We start from the raw sequence: 26,758 nt of genomic DNA on the forward strand, positions 1-26,758 counted from the left end.
AATAAAGACCCACATCAGAATCAGATCTATCATTACTCACTTATGTCATGAAATTGGTTTCTTTTTTTGCAGCAGCAGAACAGTGGAATACATAAAATTACTACAGTACTGTGCAAAAGTCTCAGAGACCCTAGCTATATACATGTGCCTAAGACCTTTGCACAGTACTGTATAGTACAGCTGCAATATGAAGTCTTATTCCCATCTCTCCTTCTTGACTTCTGCTCGATAATTTACAGTTGTAGGTTTCAGGAACCACCTGAAACAGGTGTTGCAGTTACGTCATGGTTCTCCTCAGTCAGAGAGTCTAGTACCAGAGGGCACTGTCCCTGAATAAAAGGTGGTGAACATGTGGAGTCCATTGCTGCAGATGGCTGTGGAGGTCAACTCATTGGCTATACAATATTTAAAGCCGAGGTTAATGCGTACTTAATTAGTAATGGTGTCTAAGGTTATGAAGAGAAGGCAGGAGATTGAGGTTGAGAGGGAACATAAATCAGCTATGATTGAATTGTGGTGCTGACTTGATGGGTGGAATGGCCTCATTCTGCTCCTATGCCTATTGCTCTTATGGAACCATCAGCTGCTGAGCACAATGATCGGGCCAATGAGAGCATAGAAAGAGGTAGTATATCCCAGCAATTTTAACCAATGCTGTTTATTTCATCCATTAAACTCTGACATCTAACCTTTGTCCTTTAGATGCACAGGACAAGGACAAAATGGAGGAAAGAGTATACTTGGGTTGGGCCCTTCAAATTCCCTCCTGTAGTAGAGGAAATTTGCATTACAGCAGACAAAGTATTCTTACTGAGTATTCAAAACAGCTCCGAGTACAATAAGATAAATTTTTCAGCATCAGGGACTAAAGTCATAGTGTATTTCTGCTACATATTACTTAACTGGGTATTGACTGAAATTTATCATCAGGGTTGAGTTTCATTTATATTTTCCATTGCATTTTACACTGCATTATTAACCAGCAAGTCATATTATGAATTCTGAAATACAAACTAATTCTAATTCCACCCAGTTCTCCTCACATCCTCTCCAGAACCTCAATATCATTCACTAACTTGTAGGTGAGAATGCTAGGTACACAATCTCACAAATTCTTTTGCCCGTTACACTGCTCGTGTTTAGAGCAGCAATGAAGATCCTCCATCTCTGGTGGCATTCGATGCTTTCTTCATTGTGTCAGGAGCTTCCGCTTGGTTTACTGTCAGGCAAGTCCCAGGTGGAGACTCACTCAGATAGAATATAGAACATAGAAACCTACAACACATTACACGGACCCCAAGATCTCTCTGATCCTCCATACGGCCAAGAGTCTTACCATTAATATTATATTCTGTCCTCAAATTGGACCTACCAAAATGTACCACTTCACATTTACCTGGATTGAAATCCATCTGCCACTTCTCAGTCCAATTCTGCATCCTATCAATGTCCCACTGTAACCTCTGACAGCCCTCCAGACTATCCACAACACCTCCAACCTTTGTGTTATAAGCAAACTTACTAACCCACCCTTCTACTTCTTCATCCAGGTCATTTATAAAAATCACAAAGAGGAGGGGTCCCAGAACAGATCGCTGTGGAACACTACTGGTCACCGACCTCCATACAGAATACAAACCATCTACAACCACCTTCGCCTTCTGTGGGCAAGCCACTTCTGGATCCACAAAGCAAGGTCTCCTTGGATCCCATGTCTCCTTATTTTCTGAAGGAGCCTTGCATGGGGAACCTATTCAAATATCTTACTGACATCCATATACACTACATCCACTGCTCTACCTTCATCAATGTGGTTTGTTACATAAAACAGATGTAGAAGGATTCTTCATTACTGTTTCCGTAACAGTTTTGTTTGAACTAGTCAGGGTTGTTAGCTGTGAGCTGAACACCCAAACCTGGAGTACTGATAAGTCACGCTTAGTCTGGCCTCTACCCTTTGAACTGTTTGGCATGGATGACCCTACTGTCACATACCCCATGATGGGACAAAGAACCAGCAGAAATGGAAAACACTTTGGAGTCCAGTATTGCTATTAACTAATGGTATTTATTAGTAACTATGCAATACAGTAAAATAAATGCAGATAATCAAACAGATTAGCAATGATTATATATCAGTAAGTATATCAGTAAATGTGGAAATATATGAAAATCAAGCTTCTTCAAGTCTAGGGGTAAATAAATACATTCTTATGATGATGAATAAAGTTCAGTTCAGTTTGTGTTATTGAGTTGAGTAGTGATGGAGAGAGAGAGAGGGAGAGATTTGAGTCTTCAAGTGAGCTGACGCTGTTGATCTACCCGTTGTCCTCCGAAATCCTTTAAAAGTCACCGACTGTGACCACAGCAAAGGGGACCGTTCTTCTGTGGTGGAGCTATCAACCCAGGCGAGGGTTGGACACACAAGTAACTCCCCACCGTTCACGCCCTGTTCACACTGCGAGAGCCACTGATCGATCCGCCTAATCAATCCTCCAAAACCCACTTTTTCTGTGGGCACAACAAAGCTCATTCAGTGTCCAAAACCATGTGTCTCAGGTCTATCATCTGACCTTCTATTTATCTCTTCGTACTGAATACCACCTGCCACTCAAACAGCTCCTTCATTCTCTGTCTGTAAGAACGTACAAGCAGGCGATGTCCTTGGGAAAGTATAACCAAACTGTGAGCAGACTTTGTCTCTCTCTCGCTTCAAAACAAGATGTCGATGTTAATTATCTCTCTCTCTCTTTTCAAAAACACAGTTCATAGGGGTAATTGAGCACAGTTCATAGGGGTAATTCAGGACCCCGTCACACTATCAACAGCCAAAGCATAAAGACCTGTCTCCAGCCAGCATAGCTCTCTGGATCATTGAGGCACGCGAGCCTCCAAGCCATGACAAAGTTGTGGTTCTCATGGAGAAATCTCAAGTATGCTCGTGAAATCCTCATATAGTATAAGAATAGTTCATTAGGTTAAGGTTCTGTGGTCTTGGTCATAAAAGTTGAATTTATATTTGCATACTCCTTTTATAAAGATATGTTAGCAATCAATAAGTTGATACATGATCTGAAGTCATTAGTGGTTCTAATATATAACATAAGCATGCGCGAATGTGCCAAGCAAGAATCCAAAAAGGTTCACAATAATTTGCATAAATGAGCTACTTGTCGGAAAAGCTAAAGATCACAGTGCTTGTTAAGAGATGCTTATTTAGCTGATCTATAATTCAAAGCACCTGTACAGTTGCCTTACTGGTGTGATTGCTCAGAGGAAAATTTTGTGAATTATCTGTTCACAATTAATTTGTGTAAATTTTTTGGTCAATGTTACTGATGTTCCTAAAAATAGTCTGGAATGAACATATTGCATAATGGTGTAGGCTTAATATTGGCTTGTGACTTTCAGGAGCAATGGAAACCTAATAACACGATAAGGGCTAGCAAGGACTAGAAATGTTGTATGACCTCTATCTGGCTGTATTGATATTTGTGAATTATGCAAATATCTAACCTGTTTTTAAATTAATAATCTCTAGATTTTCCTTTAATTTATCTAAGGGACTAAGAGGGATTTGAAGGCTGTTTTCTCTTTTGGAAGAATATGTATCTGCATTTTCAGAAGATCAAATGATTTAAGCTACCTTCATGCTAGACCAGGGGCTTCCCAACATTTTTTATGCTATGGACCAATACCATTACGCAAGGGGTCAATCGACTCCAGGTTGGAAAAGAGATTGACTGAGAACATAAAATAGCAAACATACCAGAATTTCAAATTTGTCCCACTAAAATTAGATTACACTCAATCTGAACTTCTGCCTCATAGTACACTTATTCTCGGCTTATGTAGATCTAACCAAAATGCAAACTTTGTTCAAATATAGCATTGGGACAGTACCTTTCTCTCACCATACCCAGGCCAACCATCAAATTTAATCTGATCAATTCCGATTACTAATTAACAATCTCAACTTTGAAATTCTATATAGCAATCCATCTATCCCATATGATAGGAAGAAAGTTCTGTAGTTCCATGACCCTGTGAGTATGGGAAATACTATGTTATCTTGCTTTTGAATTACTTGGCTCTTATTTTAAGATGATCCCATCATGGCTTGGATCCTCCCTAAAAGAAAATAGCTTATTTGCATCAATCCTTGACATCCAATAATAGATGTAGAGGTTGGTAGGTTTTACAACAAGAGTGTAATTTGTTCTGTAGACTATGGCAGAGGTAGGAACACTAAAGACAAAAACACTATTATTTTCATTGTAAGATGTGATAGCATGTGGAAAAGCAATGTATTTCTGCCATATGTTTACTGACAAATTTGTTGTTATACAACAGTATTTAGCAAACAAACACAAAGGTTGGTTGAACATTCTTCAATTCACTTAATCTTTTAAGTGAATAGAAATTAAATATCCTGAACTATTACCTATCTAACCCATTACAATTATCCTTGGTAAATGGTTTATTCCAACCTCTAGCTTCTGCTAACTGAATATTGATTACACATTTTCCAAGCTCACAACCAAAATTACACAGTCACCTTCCATTAAATGTGTTGCTTAACCTGACATTTCCAGCCTTCTACCAAATTAAAGCATGTTACAAGCAATAATAACCAATTGTGTGAAACGATTTGCAATTTGGACAACCTTCTAATGCAATTAAAATTATACTTGTTAATTTTACAAGTTACTGTACAGCATTAAATTCTTACTGATATCCAGCGTGACTTCCTGTTAACTAAATACTCCTTTATGTTTTCCTGCATTTTTCTCTGTTCAGGGTGTTAATTGTGACAGAATTAAACTGGCAACAATATCAATGCAGTGTAGTCACCAGTCATTTATGTGCCTGAATAACTAATGGCAACCAGGTTACTCACAAAGGAGGAAATCAGAGTTGAGGTATATACATTTTATGCAATTTTCACCATAATGAATTTCAGTGCAGATATCTATAAAAAGTATCCTGAAAAGGTTTTAGGCACATATAGATAACTAGGGTGTCTAAGTCTTCTGCGCAGTACTGTAGTCATTTCATGTATTGCAATGTACTGCTGCCACAAAAAAAAACAAATTTAATTACATATGTGAGTGATGATGAACCTGATTCTGATATGGGTCTCTATTGTGGACTGAGAGTGGGAAGAGGGCTGGGAGAAGGGAATCATGGTGAGAAAAGGGGAAAAGAGAAGGGAGGGAGTGGGTAACACCTGAGAAACATTCTGTAATGATCAATAAACCAATTGTTTAGAATCAGATAACCTTGCCCGGTGTCTCAGGGCTGGGTGTGTCTGCATGCACGCCACTCCCATCCCTGGCATTCAATCTTTGCCACGTGTCTCACATGCCTCTTGTGGCACTCCACCCTTGCCATTCCCAACATCCTTTGCTCCCGCCAGAATTACAAAGTTTGTACAAACTTGCTCTCCGTCCCATGTTTTCAAATACAGTACTGTGCATGTCTTATGCACTTTGTTTATATACAGTATATGTGCGTGACTTTTGCAATCTTAGATATGTATAATCACTGACACTTTTCTTCAAAAAAAGGACATTTTTAAAGATTCCAGACTTCAAATGTGGACCTTCCAAAGTTACTGTATTATTTTTCATTGCATTTTGGAAAGTTTCAAGACTACATCACTGACAATTACTCTATATCTGAGCATTGTTTCTGATCAGGTACAGATTTCTTGATGACTTAATGCAAAGGGACCTTTGTAACTGTTTCACCATCTGAAAACAGCTAAATATGTAGTTGAGAAGGAGCCATAGTTATTTCTTGCATGATTTAATATCAATGAAAAATCTTCCATTGAAAACTATGAGACATAGACATAGGGGCAGGATTAGGCCATTCAGCCCATTGTGTCTGCTCTGCCATTCTATCATGGCTGATATATTATCCCATTCAACCTATTCTTCTGCCTTCTTGTTGTAACCATTGCTGCCCTTACTAATCAAGAACCTATCAGTCTCCACTTTAAATGTACCCATCAACTTGGCCTCCATAGTCATCTTGTGGCAATGAATTCCACAGATTCACCAGCCTCTGGCTAAAGAAATCCCTCCTCATCTCTGTTCTAAAGGGATGTCCTCATATTCTGAGGCTGTGCCCTCTGGTTCCAGACTTCCCCATTATAAGAAACATCCTCTCCATGTTCACTCCATCTAGGTCTTTCAATATTCAATAGATTTTTAAATGAGAGGTACACTGCAGGATGCACAACATTGAAGGTTTTTCTTCCAGGTCCTCCATAACTCTGAAGAGCTAACCTGGCCATGTGCAGTCCTGTTCGCTGGGGAGCAGATATCTCTTGCAACATATTGGATCACAGTGATATCGCTACAGACCCCACATCAAGGGGAATAAAAATCTTTCTATATCTCCCTTCTCGAACCAACTAGGAATTATATGGGTTTCAATGAGATCACCTCTCAATTTTCTGAACTCTGAACAGAGTTCATCGAGCTAATCAATCATAACTGTCATGGTGGGTGCTGGCAATGACTGAACCTATGTAGAGACAGACAAAAGAGTTTATATATAAGAATTCCAACAGTACATCAGTGGCACAACTGAGTGACACCACGAGACGAATCATTCTCAACACAAGGACCCCACGATTAGCGCTAATTGGATGTCCGCTATAAATAATCACAGAACGTGGAAAACCCTTGCCAGTCAAAATCAGCTAAACAAGATTAAACAGAAAGCACAAGGGCTTAACAACTCTAATTAAGACAACAACTAATAAATGCAAGTGCTCGAGAAACCTAGAAGCTCAAGGCTCTATGAAAAACTACAGAGGAACAGAGGGACCTAACTTCTTGCAAACAAGCCTGATGAACTGTCATTGTACTCCCTCTAGAGCAGGAGTTCCCAACCTTTTTTATGCAATGCATCCCTAGGATTTACAGAGGGGTCTGTGGACCCCAGGTTGGGAATCCCTCCTTTAAGGTGAATTTCTTTTCCCAGAAAAGGGTGACATAATCTTACAGGCATGACTTCACTAAGCCCGAAATTACGGTTGTTCAATAGTTTTGCTCTTTTGGTGAAATCTTCAATAAATTGTTGCTCTCAGATTATTTGCCTTTCCAATTGCCTCCTGCACTGTCACGTAAACTGTAAGTGACTGCAGTGCAAGAACAGCAAAGTCAATTTTAAACATCAGTATTTCCAAGTCTGTCATCATTTATAAAATATTCAGTGCAGCTGCTGTTTTTACTAAAGTGGACAACCTCATATTCTTAAAAATGCAAACACGAGAAAATCTGCAGATGCTGGAAATTCAAGCAACACACACAAAATGCTGGTGGAATGCAGCAGGCCAGGCAGCACCTATAGGAAGAAGTACAGTCAACGTTTCAGGCCAAGGGACTAATGGAAAAAAGAGATAGTAAGAGATTTTGAAGCGGGAGGGGGAGATCCGAAATGATAGGAGAAGACAGGAGGGGGAGGGGATGAAGCTAAGAGATACAAGGGTGGAGAAAAGGGAGTATCATAGGACGGAAGGCCTAAGAAGAAAGAAAGGGGGAGGGGAGCACCAAAGGAAGATGGAGAACAGACAAGGAGTTATTGTGAGAGGGAAAGAGAGAAAAAAAATTAAAAATTTAAAAGAATTATTTTATTTCTCTCTTTCCCTCTCACAACAACTCCTTGCCTGTTCTCCATCTTCCTTTGGTGCTCCCCTCCCCTCTTCTTTCTTCTTAGGCCTTCCGTCCTATGATACTCCCCCTTCTCCAGCCTTGTATCTCTTAGCTTCATCCCCTCCCCCTCCTGTCTTCTCCTATCATTTCGGATCTCCCCCTCCCCCTCCCACTTTCAAATCTCTTACTATCTCTTTTTTCCGTTAGTCCTGACGAAGGGTCTCGGCCCGAAATGTCGACTGTACTTCTTCCTATAGATGCTGCCTGGCCTGCTGCGTCCACCAGCAATTTGTGTGTGTCACCTCATATTCTTCCACATTTTACTCCACCTCTCATGGTGCTACATACTCCCCAACGTGTCTATATGCTCTTGAGGCTTTTTGTTGCATTCTCCATATCATTCACAGGCCTGCTTAGTTTTGTATCATTAGCAAAACTACAAATGTTACGAATGTCAGCCTGCACACCATCAAGGACATATAGTATACAGAAAGGTGCTTGAAAAAGGCCAGTAACATCATGAAGGAACCTACCTCCACTTCCCATGGACTGTTTGACCCTCTCCCATCGGGGTAGAGGCACATCTACACCAGGATCACCAGACTGAAAATCAGTTACTTTTCTCAAGTAGTAAGGCTAATCAATATTTCCACCCACTTGCCCATCCCATCTCACTACTTTATCATTTCCTGTCAGTCACCATATCTGCAGACACTCGTGTACCTAATGTCCCTTCTGGGAAGAGGCGACATAGCAACCACACCAGGACCACCAGGCTCAAAACAGTTACTTCCCTCAAACAGTAAGGCTGATCAACACCTCCACAGAATAACCTACCCCACCACCACTGCTTTAATAATTCCAGTCATTGTCACCTTAAGTACAGACACTCCTGTACATAATATCACTTTATGTATGCACAATCAATCTACTGTATGTATTCACATTTATTGTGTGCTTTTTTAGCCTTGTGTTCTTTATCCTGTAGTGTTTTTTTCTTTGTGCTGCATTGGATCTAGAGTAATAATTATTTAACTTGTGTACTGGAAATTAAACTATCTTGAATCTTGGTCCAACTCAGCAAATAATTGATACAGGTTGTGCATATTTGGAGTCCAAAGACCAATCTTTGTGGAACCATTTATTCTTGCTTGTTACTTCCTATCTGTTAACAAACTTTCAATCAATGCTGTTGTACTAGCACTAATTCTACCTGTTCTAATGTTCCTCAGTAACCTCCTGCATGGGTTTCTTTCAAAGGCCTTCTAAACATCCATGGGATGGTATAATATCAGAGTGAGGTGGAAGAGTAGCACAGTGGTTAGCGTACTGCTGTACAGTGCCTGTAATAAGATTGTGCTTAAAGGGTTTGTATGCTCTCCCTGTGACAGCGTGAGTTCCCTCCACATGCTGTGGATTCTGCCCACATTCCAATGATGTACCAGTTTGTGTTAACAAGTTCTGGGCATGCTATGTTGATACTAGAAGTTTGGCAACACTTGTGGGCTGCCCTGAGTGCATCCTCGATGCAAATAATGCATTTCACTCTGTTTCGATGTATTGTACAGTATAAATGACAAATAAAGCCAATCTCAACTTTAAACAAAAGCTACATTTGCCCTATCTATTCCACTAATTATGTCCTCAGATAACTTCCATAAATTAGTCAGATATGATTTTCCTTCCATAATTCCATGTTGAATCTGATTAACCATTTTATTATTTTCTAATTGTATAACATCTTTTGTTATATGTTCCAGCAGTGTCAAGCTACAAGTTAAACAGTTTTTGTTTTCCATCTCTGTCTTGCCATCACAGTCAGTCGATGTCACTTTCAGACAGCGATGAACCACAGTCTGAACAAACAGAGACACTGTGCTCTAATTTACTGATCTCAGCCACCAGTATGGATATTGCCACTCTGAGAAATTTATAGGCTAGAATCAAAGTCAGGTTTAATATTTTATTAAATTAGTTGTTTTGTGGCAGCAGTGCATTGCAATACAAAAAATAAAAAAAGCAATAAATTACAGTAAGTAGAAATATAAAAATTTAAATTAAATATGTATTGCAAAAAGAGAGAAAAAATAATGAGGTAGTGTTCATGGAATCATTGTCCATTCAGAAGCCTGATGATGGAGGGCAAGAAGCTGTTCCTAAAACATTCAGTGTATGTTTTTGGGCTCCTGCACTTCCTCCTTGATGGTAGCAATGAGAAAAGGGCATCTTCTGAATGATGGGGGTCCTTAATGACGGATGCCCCCTTTTGAAGGTGTCCTCGATGCTGTGTAGGTTACTGCCCATGATGGATCTGGCTCAGCTTCCAACTTTCTGCAGCTTTTTCTGATCCTGTGTAATGGCCCTTCCATACCTGACAGTGATGGAACCGGTTAGAACACTCTCTATGGTACACCTTTAGAAATTTGTGAGTGTTGTTGGTGACATACTAATTTAAAAGGCATTCGGATATGTCCATACATGGCCGCCTCTACTGCCATGATGAGGCTAAACTCAGGTTGGAGGAGCAATATCTCATATACCGTCTAGGTAGTCTCCAGCTCCTTGGTATGAACATTGAATTCTCCAACTTCTGATAATTCCCTCCCCCTCCCTTCCTCTATCTCTATGTCACTCTGCCCCTCTCCCAGCTGTCTATCACCTCCCTCATGGTTCCGCCTCCTCCTACTACCCATTGTGTTTTCCCCTATTCCTTCTTCACCTTTCCTGCCTATCACCTCCCTGCCTCCCCTCCCCCACCCCTTTATCTGTCCCCTTACTGGTTTTTCACCTGGCACCTCCCAGACTTCTCCTTTCCACCTTCCCCCACACCTTCTTTATAGGACCTCTGCCCCTTCCCTCTTCAGCCCTGATGAGGGGCTCAGGCCCGAAACATTGACTGATCGTTTATACTGATGCTGCCCTACCTGCTGAGTTCCCCCAGCGTGTTGTGAGTGTCAATTTAAAAGGCATGATCTCCCAGTGGACGCTGATTGCAAATGTAGCCTGGATGGGGGAAAGGAAAGCATACGCACCAACTTCCTACAGGTCAACTCTGTGACTTTGAATTAGGGCTTGATTCTTGACAAAATGAATGAACAATTTGAGAAGCATCCTGACAGAGCAGAATGGATTGAAGTGTGTTTGTCTTTACATTTAATTACAATAGAGAAGCTACACTAGGTAAATTTCCTTTGAGTAGTCATTACATTTCCTTCTCCCTCTTCCAATGACTTGCTTGGCCTCAGGTGCTGATTGCTTGTTCTCCCATAATGTATTTATTTGTGTAGAATGCTGGAGGAACTCAGCAGGTCAGGCAACATCTAAGGAGAGGAGCTAACAGTCAATGTTTTGGGTCCCGATGAAATATCTTGACCTGACCTTCTCAGTTCTATTAGCATTTTGTGTGTGTTACACCGGATTTCCAGATCTACAGAATCTCTTGTGTTTATCATTTGTGCAGAAGCTTTGAAGTCAGGTTCAACAGCAGGTATACTACATCCTGCAGTTCTTTACTTTCATTGAAAAACTCTGGAATTCAATAAACATTTGTACAAATGTACCAACGTCCAGAAGAAATTTTTCACAAACTCAGCTGAAGTTTGTGTCTTGCAGACACAAGAAAATCTTCAGATGCTGGAAAATGCTGGTGGAATGCAGCAGGCCAGGCAGCATCTCTAGGAAGAGGTACAGTCGACGTTTCAGGCCGGGACCCTTCGTCAGGACTCATGAAGTGCTGATGAAGGGTCCCGGCCCGAAACGTCGATTGTACCTCTTCCTAGAGATGCAGCCTGGCCTGCTGCGTTCCACCAGCATCTTTTGTGTGTGTTGCTTGAAGTTTGTGTCTGGTTCTTTGAAGCAGGCAGTATCCTGCTGTATATTAGTTGTTCAAGACTTGGAAGGGTGTTAGTGGAAGTGGGAAACTTCAAAGAGACACTGGTATCAAATCAAGCTCACGGACAAGTTACATGCACTAGTGGTCGTTGGATATGCATTGACATATACATACACTTCCAACTCGATATTGGAATTGATTTAGACAGCAGTGATCCAAAACTTGTGCTGAAAGCTGAATATTGTAGCTAAACAGTTTCCGTCTTTCCCTATAATCCTGTGATCTTTGCACATATTCTTCTGGAATCAAAATGTCTTCCTCACCTATGTCTCTATGACCTGTCTCATGTCTGGACCATTGATGTGACAGTATTAAAAACCTTAATTATTTGTGTCCATTGTTGTTGACCAATGGGGCCATTCTTTGATACAAACCCTTCTGCCACTGGCCAGCACTTGATCCATCAATGGGGTTGATTCAATATTCTAAGCATCTACTTAGAAGTTTCCAACCATGAAAATCCAACCCTTCTAATATGGACACAACTTCCTGTTCCACCAGAATTCTATTCCAGGAACTCTATTAATATGTAATAATAAATTGAACATGTCCTATCAGGAGAAAAGCTCACTCTTGATTAGATGAATGGAGTTTATCAGGAGCAGTGCCACAATTGGGGAAGATTACTGGCTCTACAGTATTTTTGACCATAATTGGTCATCTACGCCTGTGTTTATCCTTATAACCTTCTCTGTGAGGAAAAAAAGATTTCCCTTTCTCCTATTTCTCTTGATGTTTTACAATGTGCGATGTTGTCAGTAAGCAGGACGCAACTGGATATCTACAAGTGGCAGACTGGGTCAGGTATCTGATCATTGAGAGCAGTGATAGTATCTGAAGAGAACAAAATTGTTCACATGATATACCACAGAGAGGTATTATAATAGAGTCTTTGGAGGAACGACTGTGCAGTTATGGTAATATCACCTCATTGCATTAACTAGGAATGAGTAAAGTCTGTATTAAATCGACAACATACAAAGATGCCCCATTAATCTCTACATTCACCAACTTCACAATGCCAAGTAATTTTAAACAAAATCACACAATTAAGCTGCAGCCTGTATCTATAAGGCAGTGATCGGTTCCAAGGCTGATTAACTGACAAGACTACAGACTAAAGCATTTAATCAAAGCAAGAGGAGCACCTCTTGCAAAGAATATTGGAGATAAATGGACATTATCTCAATTTTGTGTGCTATTTAAGACAAAACTGTGAATGTGCATGTTATCATTTAGAGAGGCTGCTGTGATAATTCAAAAGGCCAGGATACAATTTTTAGTTTATATTGAGTTAGATGGCACCAAGTGTTAGAGTGTGACAGGGGAAGTACAATTTTCTGCAGTTTTATTTTATTTGGAGTAGAAGGTTGTCCAAGATTCCTTCTTTTACTTTCTATCCAGAAGAATCTGCTGAAAGTGTACTTTAGTAAAAGTATAGATCGTGATTTTCCAACAGGATTGAGTTCAAGAGCCATGAGGTAATGTTACAGCTATATAAGACCTTAGTTAGACCTCACTTGGAGTACTATGTTCAGTTCTGGTCACCTCACTACAGGAAGGAAGTGGATACAATAGAGAGAGTGCAGAGGAGATCTACAAGGATGTTGCCTGGATTGGAGAGCATGCCTTATGAGAACAGATTGAGTGAACTTGGCCTTTTCTCCATGGAGCAACGGAGGATGAGAGGTGTATAAGATGATGAGAGGCATTGATCGTGTGGATAGCCAGAGGCTTTTTCTTAGGGCCAAAATAGCTAACTCAAGGGGGGCATAGTTTTAAGGTGCTTGGAAGAAGGTACAAAGGGGATGTCAGAATAAATTTTTTATGCAGAGTGGTAGGTGTGTGGAATGCACTCCCAATGATGGTGGTACAGGCAGATACAATGGGATCTTTTAAGAGACTCTTAGATAGGTACATGGAGCTCAGAAATGTAGACGGTGATGCAGTAAGGAAATTCTTGGCAGATTCTAGAGTAGGTTACATGGTTGGCACAACTTTGTGGGCCAAAGGGCCTGTAATGTGCTGTAGATTTAAAAAAAAAAAGACAATACAGGAATGCCAACTGGAAGCATCATCAAACACGTCCAAAGGACCACCTGACTGAAAGCACAACACATGCATCATCAGTGATAACAATCTCCAATTACATAGCAAAGCATCTGAAAGCAATACTGGTCGAAGAGATAGGGTCAAAGGAAGGAGTAAGTGTAGTGAGGGGGAACGTTGATGTTGCAGGAAGGAAAGTTCCGTTGAAAAAGGAGGACATCTCAGTTGTTCCCAAATGAAAGGCCTCACCCCGAGATCAGATGCGGATATGGAGGAATTGAGAGAAGGGAATAGCATTTTTTACAAGTGATAGGGTTAGAATGGGTATATCCTAGGTAGCTGTGAGAATCAGTGGGTTTATATCAGTGGATAAACTGTCTCCAGAGTTAGAGACAATGAGATTGAGAAAGTGGGGGCAAGTGTTGGAAATGGACCAGATAAATTTGAGAGCAGGGTGAAAATTGGAGGCAAAGTTGATGAAGTCGATGAGCTTGGCATGGGTGCAGGAAGCAATACCAATGCAGTCATTAATGTAGCATAGGAAAAGTTGGGGATTGATACCAGTGTAGCCTTGGACTGTTCCTCACAGCCGACAAAAAGTCAAATAAAGCTGGGAACCATGCGAGTGCTCATGGCTACCCTTTATGTCCCAAACCTAATGGCTGCTCTTCTCTGGTAATTTTGTGATGATATTTTGTGACTGGAATTCACCAGCTGTGCAGGAATTAACAGCACATCTCCAGAGCCTTTACCTGGGCAGTTGGCCCAAATGAATTTGTGCCAGGTTAAACTAGCCGAAGGAAAAATTAGACTTTTTTTTCAAAGAGGAGGAATAGACAGCGAGGGACAAAAAAAAAACTTAAGTTTGCTGTTTAGTTAAAAGTACACTTAGTGGCCATTTTATTAGTTACAACTGTGCATATGCTTGTTAGTACAAATATCTAATCAGCCAATCACGTGACTGCAACTCAATGCCTAAAAGCATGTAGACATGACCAAGAGTTTCAGACCATACATCAGAAAGGGGAAGAAATGTGATCCTAGTGGCTTTGACTGTGGAATGATTGTTGGTGCCAGATGGTGTGGTTTGAATATCTCGGAAACTACTGATCTCCTGGGATTTCAATGCACAACAGTCTCCAGGGATTACATAGAAAAACAAAACAAAACAAAAAAAAAAGATATCCAGTGAGCGGCAGTCTTACAGGTGAAAATGCCTTGCTAATGAGAGAGGTCATTGGAGAATGGCTACACTGGTTCAAGTTGACAGGAAGGCAGCTGTAACTCATATAACCACACATGATGACAGTGGTGTGCAGAAGAGCATCTCTGAATGCACCCCGCGTTGAACCTTGAAGTGGATGGGCTACAGCAGCAGAAGATCATGAACATAGACTCAGTGGCCATTTTATTAGTTAACTCCCGTACCAAATAAAATGACCATTGAGTGCAGTTATGATCATGTATAAGCAATTAAATGTAAATTTTTAAAAAAAAATTGATAGCCATGATTTTTAATAAATTACTTTTGAAACTCTTATACGTGAAACAGACACTAGGAATGATTCAAAGGTATTGATAGAGGTTGCAACTGGTTATGTTAAGGTATGTAATTTAGTTGACTGCCAAGGTTTGATGGGCAGGTTTTATTTTGTTACTGCTTCTCTACCCTTCCAAATTTATTGCAACCTCCCCAAATATCCCACATCTCATGACAATATCTATAAGTGTACCTTCCTGCTGCATGCAATGACTCACTATTCACAATTAGAACGCCTACAAGTAGAAGCTCACATTGGCAGATCTTCAGAAAGTAAGTTTCTTCTTGACTCATGGAGCAATCGTAAACATGGTTTATGTGCTGTTGCAGCCCAGATTTTCACAAATTTGAAGAGTCACGGTAGATTGCTCATCATAACAGAAGGCACTAATACAAATCAAACATTATGTATTTTTTCTTCTTTTCTCTCTTTTCTGTCAGTCATTCCACCAAATGTCTTCCGGTCAAAATCTTGATGATTCATTCCCCTTGTCTGCAAGCCTGGTCCAAAAGATCCAACCGAAACAACAAGCTTCTCAGGATTAACTGAGAATGCCAATCATTTTTTTTTAATGGAACTTTGTCACTTTTTTTAAATGCTTAGAAACTGGTCAGGCAAGATCTTCACCTTATGAATCTATCCTAATTGCTGTTAGCATACCCTCAACCATCAGCCTCTTGAATCAAAAGGGATAGCTTCACTCAACTTCACTTGCCCCATCATTAGAATTTTACTACAAATAATGGACTCACATTCAAGGACTAATCATCTCATGTTTTTGATATTTATTTATTTATTTGTTTGTTTGTTTATTTATTTATTATTTCTTTCGTTTTGTATTTGCATATTTTGTTGTCTTTTGCACACTGCTTGAATTCCTGATTTGGTGAAGTCTTTCGTTAATTCTGTTATGGTTATTATCCTATTATGGATTTATTGACTATGCTCACAAGAAAATTAATCTCGGGGTTGTATATATGTAGTTTGATCTTAAGTTTACTTTGAACTTTGATAACTAGACTATAATGTATCAATTAAGCTCCTAATAATTTTTTCCACTGTTTTATATTGTAAAGAAATAAGGGAAATGTGTCTACAATTTGTTTTCATCAATGTTGTCATCATTTTGACATTCATTCCAGAGTGACCAATTTTGAAATTTCTGGAAACATGAGAAAATCAGCAAATGCTAGAAATCCAAGCAACACACACACACACACACACACACACACACGCGCGCGCAATGCTGGAGGAACTCGGCAGGTCACACAGCTTCTATGGAAATGAATATAGTCATATAGTCGACATTTCAGACCAAGCCCCTTAACATCAGCATTGGAGAAAGAAAGATGAAGAGTCAGAGTAAGATGATGAGGGGAGGGGAGGAAGAAACACAAGGCAATAGCTGAAACTGCAGGGGACTGGAAGAGTGAAGTAAAGAGCTAGGAAGTTGATTGGTAAAAGAGATGCAGGGTGGGAGAAGGAAGAATCTGATAGGAGAGGACAGAAGGTCATAGAGAAAGAAAAGGGGCAGAAGCACCAGAAGGAGGTATTAGGCAGGTAAGGAGATAAGGTGAGAGAGGGAAATAAGAATGGGGAATGGTGAAGGGGAGTGTGGAGGGGGGGCATTACTGGAAGTTTAAGAAATCGATGTTCATGTCATCAGGTTGGAGGCTACACAGATGCAATAGACAATAGAATAGGTGCAGGAGTAGGCCATTTGACTCTTCGAGCCAGCACCGCCATTTACTGTGATCATGGCTGATCATCCACAATCAGTATCCAGTTTCTGCCTTATCCCCATAACCTTTGATTCTTCTATGTTTAAGAGCTCTATCCATCTCTTTCTTGAAAGCATCCAGAGACTTGCCCTCCACTGCCTTCTGGGGCAGAGCATTCCACATATCCATCACTCTCTGGGTAAAAAAGTTTTTCCTCAACTCCATTCTAAATGGCATACCCCTTATTCTTAAACTGTGGCCTATAAGGCGTTGCTCCTCCAACCTGATTGTGGCCTCATCGTGACTGCAGAGGAGGCCATGGACTGACATGTCAGAATGGGAATGGGAAGGGGAATTAAAATGGGTGGCCACTGAGAGGTCCCGATCATCTGGTAGATGGAGTGTAAGTGCTCAGCAAAGTGGTCTCCCAGTCTGCGTCGGGTCTCACTGATATACAGGAGGCCAAAACAAACACAGTATATGACCCCCAACAGACTCACAGGTCGTGTCACCTCACCTGGAAGGACTGTTTGGGGCCCCGAATCGTAGTGAGGGAAGTGGTATAGGGGCAGGTGTAGTACTTGTTCTGTTTGCAAGGGTAAGTACCAGGAGGGAGATCAGTGGGGATGGACAAATGGACAAGGGAATCGTGTAGGGAGCAATCCCTACAGAAAGCAGAAAGTGGGGGGAGGGGAGGGAAAGATATGCTTGGTGGTGAGATCTCGCTGGAGATGGCGAAAATTATGGAGAATTGTGTGCTGGACACAGAGGCTGGTGGGGTGGTAGGTGAGGACAAGAGAAACTCTATCTCTGGTGGGGTGACAGGAAGATGAGATGAGGGCAGACATGCGTGAAATTGAAGAGATGTGGTTGAGGGCTCTGTTGACGGTGGAGGAATGGAAGCCCTTATATTTGAAGAGGGAAGACACCTCCTTTGTTTTAGAATGAAATGCCTCATTCTGAGAGCAGATGTGATGGAGGTGGAGAAATTGAGTGAAGGGAATGGCATTTTCATAAGTTACAGGGTGGGAAGAGGTATAGCCCGGGTAGCTGTAAGAGTCCGTGGGTTTATAATAGACATCAGCAGATGAGCTGTCTCCAGAGATAGAGACATAGAGAGATCAAGAAAGAGGGGGGAGGTGTCAGAAATGGACCAGGTAAATTTGAGGGCAATGTCGAAGTTGGAGGCAAAGTTGATGAAGTCAACGAGTTCAGCATGGGTGCAGGAAGCAGCACCAGTGCAACCGTCGATGTAGCGTAAGAGAAGTGGGGGAGTGATGCCAGTGTAGGCTTGGAACATAGAATGTTCCATGTAGCTGACAAAAAGGTAGGCATAGCTGGGACCCATCCATGTGCCCATGGCTACATCTTTTGTTTGAAGGAAGTGAGCGGAGATGAAGGATAAATTATTGAGAGTGAGGACAAGTTCCACCAGATGGAGGAATGTGATAGGCTCGATCCCAGCAGGAGCAGATAGGCAGCTGAGAAGAAATAACAGGCCAGAGTGGGGAATAAAAGAGGAGAGGAGGGGGAGGGAAGATGTTTTTTTTTACCAGAATGAGAAATTGATACTCATGCTATTAGGTTGGAGGCTACCTTTTTTCCACACTTCCCTTCCATATTCCCTGTAAACCCTATGCCTCTTTTATAATGACTGATAATACTACATGTATTATTCCTTTATTTCTTTTAATATTCTAGAGTAAACACCATCCTGTTAGGGATGGTGACAGTTTGTGTTAATATTCAAAAGCAGTGTTACTAATATCAAAGGGTACAGACCATGAGATAATATAAAATATAACTTTATTGATAATGACTTCATCACCTTCATTGGGAAAATATTCCACAAAAAGATGTGTTTCTTCCATAGCAGCAGAATGGTGTTAGTAACGTGGCGTTCCAAATGCACTAGACAAGGATGAACAAATCCAGACTAAAATGCCCAAATCTTTTGTGGATCCCTAAAGGGACCTAATATTAACCAATTTCTAGAAGTTAAGCTGTTTTTTAAACTGTATAATTAAGCTCTATCTTCTATTTATCTGGTGTGCATGAGGCATTAAGCAGTTCCCATGCTGATTAACTGCCAAGACAGCAGGCCAAGGCATTTAATCAAAGGATGCAAGTGATTTATTATTGAAAGCATTCTAAATAAACAGCATTTTTGCAATATTTTTATGTGTCAGGAAAAATTCTAACTTTAAAACAATAAAATATGAATTTTAATTCAATTACATTTCTCTTCATTGATTATCATTTTTATAGTCTTTGAATACCAGAATTAAGTAGGTTATGGGAAATTTTGAGTTGTGAATGTTTAATCTCATCCACCTATATGTGTGGCTGCTAACTAACTCCAAACCAGGGATGCTTGCTGCAGATGCAGAGTCAATGACTGGGATCAGAAGTATTGGTCCATTGCAGGGTATAGAGAAGGTAGAATGACCTATGTTTTGGTGTTGGCTCTTTCACAGAGATGATAAAGTCCATAATTTTTCAAGTGTTTTATTAAATTATGTGACTAGTAGTGGCAAATAACTTGGATAGTCAGAATTAGTTGATGCAAACTTAATTTTAAAAATTGATCTTATAAGACCATAAGATATAGGAGCAGAAATAGGCCATTTAACCCGAGTCTGGTCTGACATTTCATTACGGCTGATCCATTTTCTCTCTCAGCCCCAGTCTTCTGCTTCCTCCCCATATCCTTTCATGTCCTGACCAATCAAGAATCCATCAACCTCTGCCTTAAATATACCCAATGATTTTGCCTCCACAGCCACCTGTGCCAACAATGATTCACTACTCTCTAACTAAAGCAATTCTTCCTCATCTCCACTCTAAAAGGAGAACCCTCTATTCTGAGGCTGTGTCTTCTGGTCTTAGACTCCCCCATATAGGAAACATCCTCTCCACTCTATTGAGGCCTTTCAACATACAGTAGGTTTCAATGAGGTTCCCCCTTCATCCCTCTGAAATTCACTGAGTACAGACCCAGGGCCATCAAATGCTCTTCATGTGATAAGCTGTTCAATTCTGGAATCATTTTCATGAACCTTCTCTGATTTCTTTCCAATGTCAGCACATCCTTTCTTAGATAAGGTGCTTACCAGTGCATTATAAAACCTCAACATTACATCCTTGCTTTTATATTCTATTTCTCTCAGAATGAATGCTAACATTTTATAGTTCTCAGTGCATTTTTAAATAATTCCCCATGCACCCACCTTCTCCATCATCTGATCTCAACTCTCACCTGCCAACCTTGTACCCCTACCCCCCACCCACCACCTTCTTATTCTGGCTTCTTCTTCCTCCTTCCTTTCTATTTCTGATGAATTGTCTCAGCCTGAAATGTAAACTATTTATTCCACTGCATAGATGCTACCTGACCTGCTGAGCTCCTCCAACATTTTGTATATGTTGCTTTTTCAAATATATATTAGCTATTTTCACCATGGAAATATACAACATAACGAATGCCATTCAACCCATCATGACATGCCTTTGAATCCTTCCAATCAATGTAGCAGGCTAAAATTTTAAAAGCAAGAATATAAGAGACTGCACTTACTTTAAATTCAAACAAATATATGCATTTCTTTTAATTGGAGGCATCTGCATTTTTCTGATGTGATATTGCATGTAACAGCAATTGGCAGATCGATCCTATAAATATCCACATAAAAAGGCAGGGGGTTATTTCTAACAGGTAGCTTCACCTGGTGGACGCGCATTGTGGAAAATTACCGACTGACAGCCTATAATTTTCATCTGTGATTAATGGATAAAAATTTATAGGCGGAACACCTGCAAGCTGGCAGTGTGACAAAGGTTCGAGAAAGGCAGTTACTTTATAATAAGCATAAAAGATTGTGAATAGCAAAAACGATCTGATGTTTTGCTGGAACAGCTATCAGAATAAGAGTATTGCACAATTCTCTGTCCATACCTGTGAAAAGGTGTCAAATCATTGTCTGATACGCATCAAGTAAGTAAACCCTAGTCTGATGCTGTTTGTCTTACAAAATCATGTATGTGTGGGTAGATAGCACTTTACCCATCATTGTTATTTTACAATAGATAATGAGAGAAAGACAAGTACATGATTGGACATAGTTGGCAAAATTCCACAAAGATTCCCTGTTCATTTTGCATTTCAGTAAGTCACCAATAAAATCCCTATGGCATTTGAGCAACCACGGGCTGTTAAAGATTAACTTTATTTGTCACAATTACATAATAACAAAGAAACATACAGTAGAATGTGCCATCTTGCATTAACGACCAACACAGTACGAGTGTTGTGCTGGGGACAACACAAGTCTCACTGTGCTAACCCTAATCCATCTGTTTTTAGACTGTGAAAGGAACCCAGAGCAGCTGGAGGAAATCCATCAGTCACAGGGGGAACACACAAACACCTTAACGACTACGGCGGAAATTGAACACAGATCGTTAATTGCTGGTGCTGCAAAACTACACTTTTCATTTTGGAACTACCTTGAGATGAGCTCTATTACTATTTAGCAAGCTGGCTTCATCTTCTCACTTCAGTTACCTGGATTCCTGTTCCTCAAACCCTCCAGCTCTTTGTCTTTTCCTACTCTTTTAAGGCAATCCATTTAAAATTAGTCACCTTTTAAAACTTGGTGAGATACTTTGTAACCAATTTTGGCGACTGGGATTTTTAAAATCAAATTTTAGTCTGTGTAAATTTGAATTGGTTTAGTTAGCATTATTTACAACTATCTCCATTCTTCCATCCTTAGTTTCCTGCTGGACAGAAAAAAAATGTGAGTATCTGTCAGTATTGCCAAAATTCTGTAAATGTGATGTTTTTTTATTTTGCATTTTTGATAATTTCTTGTGTTAATCATCTCCTCCTGTATTGTCTCAAGGGTCCCTTTTGTTTCTGGGAAGAGGTCTCCAACTTGAGCTAAGTGTTCGTCTCTTCCTTGTCGACATCCAGTCTGCTCAGGTCATGGGGATCTTTTCCATGGAGTGTCATACTCTTCCATTGGTTAACGTTTTCTTTGATAGCAATAATTTCTTCATTTTTCTGGGTTGTGCTTTCATTTAAGTTTAGTCGTGTGTCTTTCTTATCAAAGTTGCATATACTCTGTGGAGTGGTGAATCCTGTTTTTGTTGAGGAAAATATATACTTGGAAGTTTTATCTGACTGTTGTGTAAATTGTTTTTGTCTATTATTCCTCTTCCTCCTTTTGTGACAAGTAGTATTAATCTAAGTGTCTTCGAAGGTACATAGTGTTTTCTAAAATTTGTCATTTCAGTTCTTATTTTTCTTTGTGAATCTTCCAGATCATTTTTGCACCCAGATATTATGCCTAAAGAATATATTTATATGGATATAGTGAAGGTGTTTATTGCCTTTGTTATATTTTTACTGTTGAGCTCTGTTTGGCAGATTTTCTTAAGCCTTGAAGTAAATTCTATCGAACGTTTTCCCTTTATTGCACTACTATCTATTTTCTTTGCTTGTTGATATCCCAGATACTTTCATATTCATCCATCATTTGTATTGTATCCAGCTGCTCTGTTTTATATTCTACTAACTCTATTGTACCTTTCTTTATGTTTAATGTTTTGCACTTATCTAGTTCAAAGTTCAATTTTATACCTTTCAAAAATAGTTCTACTATTTGAATTAATTGCTTTAGCTTTACTGATGAAGGAGCATATAATTTCAAATCGTCCATTTATAGAGAGTATGTGTCAAGGTATAATTTGTTTGCTTGTTTCTGATTTGATGCCTTATTTTCGATCAATTCAGTAAAGTAGAGAGCAGGTTTAAAGCTTGACAAAGCCATAGTGGGCTTAGAAGGTTGTATTGGAAAAAGCCTTGGTTTATTTTAGTCATAGTCATACTTTATTGATCCCGGGGGAAATTGGTTTTCGTTACAGTTGCACCATAAATAATAAATAGTAATGGAACCATGAATAGTTAAATAGTAACACATAAATTATGTCAGTAAATTATGAAATACGTCCAGGACCAGATCGGCTCAGGGTGTCTGACCCTCCAGGGGAGGAGTTGTAAAGTTTGATGGCCACAGGCAGGAATGACTTCCTATGACACTCTGTGCTGCATCTCGGAGGAATGAGTCTCTGGCTGAATGTGCTCCTGTGCCCTCCCAGTACATTATGTAGTGGATGGGAGACATTGACCAAGATGGCATGCAACTTGGACAGCATCCTCTTTTCAGACACCACCGTCAGAGAGTCCAGTTCCATCCCCACAACATCACTGGCCTTACGAATGAGTTTGTTGATTCTGTTGGTGTCTGCTACCCTCAGCCTGCTGCCCCAGCACACAACAGCAAACATGATAGCACTGGCCACCACAGACTCGTAGAACATCCTCAGCATCGTCCGGCAGATGTTAAAGGACCTCAGTCTCCTCAGGAAATAGAGATGGCTCTGACCCTTCTTGTAGACAGCCTCTGTGTTCTTAGACCAGTCCAGTTTATTGTCTATTTGTATCCCCAGGTATTTGTAATCCTCCACCATGTCCACACTGACCCCCTGCATGGAAACAGGGGTCACCGATAACTTAACTCTCCTCAGGTCTACCACCAGCTCCTTAGTCTTTTTCACATTAAGCTGCAGATAATTCTGCTCACACCATGTGACAAAGTTTCCTACCGTAGCCCTGTACTCAACCTCATCTTCCTTGCTGATGCATCCAACTGTGGCAGAGTCATCCGAAAACTTCTGAAGATGACAAGACTCTGTGCAGTAGTTGAAGTCCTAGGTGTAAATGGTGAAGAGAAGGGGAGACAAGACAGTCCCCTGTGGAGCCCCAGTGCTGCTGATCACTCTGTTGGACACACAGTGTTGCAAGCACACGTACTGTGGTCTGCCAGTCAGGTAATCAAGAATCCATGATACCAGGGAAGCATCTACCTGCATCGCTGTCAGCTTCTCCCCCAGCAGAGCAGGGCGGATGGTGTTGAACACACTGGTGGTTGCTCTTTTTTGATTGTTAATAAATGGAGTGATATGGCAATCTTCATCGATGTTGTAGGAGAACTGGGTTGTAGTTTATACATATTAAGAACTTCTATTACTCATGTGTTGGGCAGAATCAAATACTTCTTGGTTGTCAATATGACAACATGAAATATTTCTTTTCTCCTGGGCTTGATTTAGAATTACAGTATTTATTATTCTTTGCACTTTACATCCTATCATACCCTTATGGCATCCTTTCTGGTCTTCTGTGAGTATATTTTACTTATCTAAGTGAGTGGAGATTAATTGCAAGATGCGTGATGTTATAATTTTAAATATAGTTTGTAATCAAGTAATTTTCTGTCAAAAATTTGGGCACTTTTTCAGGATGTTTGAGAAAATTGTTGATATGTATTAATAGGTACGAATGAACACAAGTACATTTTATACCAATAATTATGAATATTATAAGTGTCGGTACTTTTCCAGTTGTGGGTAATTTTGATAACCCCTTTTAGCATATTCATTGCAACATCAGGTGTTTGAATGTGTGAGTGCGTTCTTTTCCCTCCCTAATCCAGCTTGCTTCTTGACTGTGCGTCATCCTCTTTGATCAGATATTAGAATAATTATTATTATCATTATTGCAGCCAGCCGCACCAGCATCTCATTTTAGTTACCTGGAAATCTCTTTCTTAATTCCTCCAACTCTTTTAAGGCAATCTAATTAGTCCACCTTGAGGCCATCCTTCTAATCCTTGCCTATTTACAGGATGTACAAGTCTAAATATGTCTTAACTGTGGTGATTGTATCTGACTCCATCAACTCTTCTGGCCAAATTCAAGATATCAGCCATTTTCTGTGTAAAAAATAAGTTCTCAGATCTCCTTTAAAACTCCTCCACATAAAGTTTTGGCTTTGTTTTTGATGCTATTGGACTATCTATCTACCTATTGATGCATTTTACAATTTTACATATCTCAAACAGCTCACCCTTAAGCCTCCCTTCATTCCAGGGAAAATAAGTGTAAAGTATCCAAACTCTCCCCACGAATAAAACCCATCAATCCAGGCAATATGCTGGTCAATCTCCTCTGCACACACTTCAGTGCAGCTGCAGTTAATATCCTACAATCAACAGATTCCACAACCAGCTTGGATAACTTCAATCATCTCAATGCTGAACTGACTTCATAACATTTTCAAGGATTCTAAAATTCATATTCTCAATATTATTTATTTTTTTATAATTTGCATAATTTGTTTTCTTTTGCACATTGGTTGTTTGTCAGTCTTTGTTTATGTATGTTGTTCATAAATTCTATTGTAGTACTTTATTTTCCTGTAAATGTCTGTAAGAAAGTGAAGACAAACATGTCACATGTCTTCTTCACCAACTATATACCATAGTTGCCTGTGTGAAACAGTGGACTTGGAGATAAAGAACCTAGTGACTTAGTGTCATGACAATAGTCTTTTCCCGAATGTCTGTGAAACAAATGAAATGGTCATTGACTTCAGGAAGGAGGATGGTACACATGCTCCTGTTTATATCAATGGTGCTGAAGTTGAGATGGTTGAGAGCTTCAAGTTCCTAGGAGTGATCATCACCAAAGCCTGTTTTGGTTCAAGCATGCTAATGTCATGACCAAGAAAGCTTATCAGCACCTCTTCTTCCATGAGGTGCTGAAGAAACTTGTCACCATGGCTCCATCCAGCTGTGGGGTCACTCAATAGCAGTCTTTGTGTTCTGAAACAGATAAAACATGGAAAACTTCTTTAACCCCAGTGAGATGCACTCAGTCCATCCTCAGTATGCTCTATCTTAAACACATGCTTCTTTTAGTTTTTCCAAAAATCATATTTCTTTCTACAGTGTCTTTCTTGCTAAAGGGAACAAAACAATAAATACTGCATGAGGTCTGTTACAGATACGTCCAATATTTCCCTACAGCTTCAGCAATCTAATTCCTTCCACCAGAATTCTTTTGCTGAATGCCCAGTTTTGCCACAATGGTAACATTGATTACCAATAGATGTCTTAATCTTAAAATCAGTAGAATCTTTCTGAACTTGAGAAGATACACTTAATAATTGTGCTTCTTTAGCTGCCATCTCCACAGATATACTAATCTCAATTGCTTTCTGTAATGTTAGTCTGTCTTCTGTCAGCAAACATTTCTGAATTGCCTCACTACGCAAATCACATGAGTCTATCGTGTAATGTGTTATACAGTGACTGCGCACAATCACAGTGTTCAGATCATTGCTTCAGCACTGCCACTAACTGAAATAGACTTCCTTCCTCATGATTCCTTTTATGAAATCTAAACCTCTCAAAGGCTTAGGTGAATAGTAGTCTTAAGACTTTAGCTATGTCCTCATTAGGTTTATCACCAGGCTTAGCAGGTTGCACGAGACTACATAATAAATTAAACACTTTTGCACCAGTCACAGTGAGAAAGGTTGGAACACCAATATCATCTGAAATTTGATTTGCCAGCACAGAATATTGAAACCTTTTAACATATGAACTCCAGCACTCCGTTGTTTTGTCGTATTCCAAATATTTTCAAACATAGTTGCCATTTTCAAGCACAATCATGTCCCAGAAGTTAACTAGTCTTATCCATCTCTCTCTCCCTCTCATATTTGTCTTATTTAACCATCCCATTCTCATTCTCTTTGCTTGAATTCTTCAGTCACCATGCTCCCTGGTTTGGTGATGATCACTCCTAGGAACTTGAAGCTCTCAAACATCTCAACTTCAGCGCTCACCCAAATTACACAGTGGTACATCGCCAGCATTGCACACAACCTTTTCTTGTCGAAGGGAACAAAGAAATAAATATCGCGTGAGGACTTGTCTCCTTGTCACCAAATGGGAAGCTGGTGGTCATAAATAA

This window comes from Mobula hypostoma, chromosome 3 (genome assembly GCF_963921235.1).
Source record: "Mobula hypostoma chromosome 3, sMobHyp1.1, whole genome shotgun sequence".
Taxonomy (NCBI): domain Eukaryota; kingdom Metazoa; phylum Chordata; class Chondrichthyes; order Myliobatiformes; family Myliobatidae; genus Mobula; species Mobula hypostoma.